This window comes from Pseudochaenichthys georgianus, chromosome 21 (assembly GCF_902827115.2).
Source record: "Pseudochaenichthys georgianus chromosome 21, fPseGeo1.2, whole genome shotgun sequence".
NCBI lineage: Eukaryota > Metazoa > Chordata > Actinopteri > Perciformes > Channichthyidae > Pseudochaenichthys > Pseudochaenichthys georgianus.
Genome location: NC_047523.1, coordinates 27,114,740 through 27,118,567, shown reverse-complemented (window position 1 = coordinate 27,118,567; position 3,828 = coordinate 27,114,740).

Sequence of the window (3,828 nt, the reverse complement as noted above, 5' to 3'; positions counted from 1 at the left end):
ACGCATGACAACACACTTTGTCCGTGTTTGGCTCTCTCGCCGCACAGTGAAGCGTTCCCGCATTGACGTCACTTCTAGCTTCCCCCAAAACTTCAAAATGAGTCGAAGGAATTTCCCCGCGATGTTCGAAATTATTGATATTTAACGGAACGGTATCGCTTTTTCTTTTTTAAACTGACGGTCCGAGATAACTAGTAGCCCAATATTTCATTGCACAACAGTTGTTGGGATGCTGTCACAGGCTCTTTAACTCACTCAAATACAGTCGTTTACTTATTTCGGTGAAACGAATGTGCGTAGAGTTTTTAAAGGATGCGGATAGTCTCACCTTGATTCTGGCGCATTGCTTCTCGTTTTATAGATCTATTCTCATCCACCATCTTGTTTGTGACGTAAAGAGTGTAACGGCCCGTCCACACAGCGGCGTTGGAAGCTTCTTCCCATTCACTTTGAATGGGGTGACGTCACTTTTCGTCGAACTGCATTGTGGGAAGCAGAGCGGAGCTTTCCTGGCGTTTCAGGCTGCAAAAGTTGAGCAATGTTCAACTTTTGAAGATTCTGAAGCTTTCGGTGGAAGCATCAGCCAATCAAATCATATGCCAGTACAAGCTCTAGCCAATCAAACCGCTGCTTGTGGATCAAGGGCGGGAGATTCATGTGATTGGTTGTTGGTTGCGCTTCAGACACGCCCGCCGGCAAGCTTTTTCCAAAGCCGCTGTGTGGACGGGCCGTAAGAGTCACGTTTTTGACTGTTGCCTGTCAGTTCCGTTGCTATGGTTCCGTTGTTATGTGTGCTGAAACGAGAGCCGGTATAATTCCACGCGCGAAAACAAAATAAAAATTGGAATACATTATTTTAGTGTCTTAAAAGTAGACTGAGGTATGAAGGGTTAACGTTACATCTTAGAATATTTTTTTGTCATGTTCTGTATACATACTAACATATAAGGGTATACTTAGTGTGGTAACTCCATGTTTACTAGCTATAACATTAACGTTACATCACTCTTTTTCACTTCTTACTCAGTCAGCCAGAGGGCAGATATCACCATTAGATTCACAAACCTGAAACATCCATTTCTTCACTGCTGATGATGACATTGTTGTCAGCTGCTGATACTGCTGCTGATGCAGCTTGTGGCGCCTGCTTCAACGAAAATAACTTTCTAATATCCATAACTGTATAGGCTATTAGCTTAAAACTCGTCAGGCACTAGTAGGAAGGACCACTTCTTCTTCAGGGCAGGGAAGGCTACGCAGTACGCAGGCTAATGTCCCGCAGCAGCTGCCTCTCTGGTGGACTCCGGTACTGCACATTACTCCCGAGACATTTAAAAAAAAATATATATATATTTTTTTTTAAATATTTATTTTTAAGTAAAACATCCGGGGCTTTTCAGTAAACATCCGGGGCTTGAGCCCAAGTAGCCACCCACTAGCGCCGCCACTGGCTCCATGGCATAATGCCGAAACCCGTAAAATAAAGCAAAAGTTGAGACAACTTGAAAGGATATGGCGTTCCACTACACTTGAAGAATCTCATTTAATTTGGCATATTACTCTCAATGAATATAAGAAAGCACTGCGTAAAGCGAGAGCAGCTTACTACTCTTCATTAATAAATGACAATAAGAATAATGCAAGATTTCTTTTCAGCACTGTAGCCAGGCTGACAGAGAGCCATAGCTCGATTGAGCCTTCTATTCCCATAGCACTCAGTAGTAATGATTTTATGTGACCCAATTCCAACTAAGCTGTTGAAGGAAGTTTTTCCATTAATTAGCACTTCTGTATTAAATATTATGAATATGTCTTTATTATCAGGCTATGTTCCACAATCATTCAAAGTAGCAGTGATAAAACCGCTTCTTAAAAAGCACAACCTCGATCCAGAGGTTTTAGCCAACTATAGACCTATTTCTAATCTTCCGTTCCTCTCAACAATTCTTGAGAAAGCAGTCGCAAAACAGTTGTGTGATTACTTAAAAAACAATGATTTATTTGTCATTTTAGAGTGGCCTTTTATTCTGGCCAGCCTAAGGCACACCTGTGCAATAATCATGCTGTCTAATCAGCACCTTGATATGCCACACCTGTGAGGTGGGATGGATTATCTCGGCAAAGGAGAAGTGCTCACTATCACAGATTTTTTCAGATTTGTTAACAATATTTGAAAGAAATGGTTATTTTGTGTATATAGAAAATGTTTTAGATCTTTGAGTTCATCTCGTGAAAAATGGGAGCAAAAACAAAAGTGTTGCATTTATATTTTTGTTCAGTGTAGTTAGGGCTGATTAGATTCAGCCCCTAGTTTTGCTGATATAGGCTTAGTTTGTCGGGGGACATCTTACTTCTCTCTGTCTATACCTGTGTACTCATGTTCCGATTAACCCAGCTTCCCCAAATGTCTTTCTTATTGGTGTCTATATACGCCGGGATCCGGAGTCATGGATGATCCTGCGGTCCTGTGTCCTGCATCGCGAGCCCTGGATCTTGAGTCGTGGCTGTGGTCCTGGATCATAGGTCCTGGATGGATATCCTCGTGGATTCATCTTCCTATTATAGACACATGCATTTCCAAACATGTGGACTACCTATGTTGCAAATCTATTATCTTTTCAATTTACACACGGCATCTATTGCACGTCTGTCCGTCCTGGGAGAGGGATCCCTCCTCTGTTGCTCTCCCTGAGGTTTCTCCCATTTTTCCCTTTAAACTGTGGGTTTTCTCCGGAAGTTTTTCCTTGTACGATGTGAGGGTCTAAGGACAGAGGGTGTCGTATTGTCATACTGATATTCTGTACAAACTGTGAATTCCACTGAGACAAATGTAACATTTGTGATATTGGGCTATATAAATAAACAATAAAGCAAGGCAGAGTTCATGGTGAAGTCCTCGGCTGGGGAACTCAGGAGACCGGGCTCTAGGGGGCGAAAGTCGCTGGGAACTCAGGAGGCCGGGCACAAGGACGGGAAGGAGCTGGTGGAACCCCTGGCGGGTCAGGCGTAGACGAGACCCTGGACGGAACCTGGGCTGGTGTCAGTGGGACCCACGACGGAGCAAGGGCTGGTGTCGATGGGACCCGAAACAGGACAGGACACGGTGTTGGCAGGAAACTCTGCGGAGCAGGTCTCGGCAGAAGAGTAGTCGGCAGGATCTCCAACGGCACAGGACATAGGGTTGGCAGGACCCCTGGCAGAAGAGTAGTCGGCGGGGTCTCCAACGGCATAGGACATAGGATTGGCAGGACCCCCGGCAGAAGAGTAGTCGGCGGGGCCTCCAACGGCGCAGGGCATAGGGTTGGCAGGACCCCCGGCAGAACAGTAGTCGTCGGGCCTCCAACGGCACAGGACATAGTGTAGGGACTTGATAGGGAACTCGAGGGGAGACTCGAGAGGGAACTCGAGAGGAGACTTGAGAGGTGACTCGAGAGGGAACTCCAGAGGGAACTCCAGAGGGAACTCCAGAGGTGACTTGACAGGGGACTTGACAGGGGACTCGAGAGGGAACGCGAGAGAGAACTTGAGAGGTGACTTGAAAGGGAACTCGAGAGGGGACTGGAGAGGGAACTTGAAAAGGACCTTGACAGGGGACTCGAGAGGGGACTTGAGAAGGAACTTGACAGGGGACTCGAGAGGAGACTTGAGAGGTGACTTGAGAGGGCTCTCGAGAGATTACTTGAGAGGTGACTTGAGAGGGCTCTCGAGAGATGACTTGAAAGGGAACTCGAGAGGGGACTGGAGAGGGAACTTGACAGGGGATTCGAGAGGAGACTTGAGAAGGAACTTGACAGGGGACTCGAGATGGAACTTGAGAGGTGACTTGAG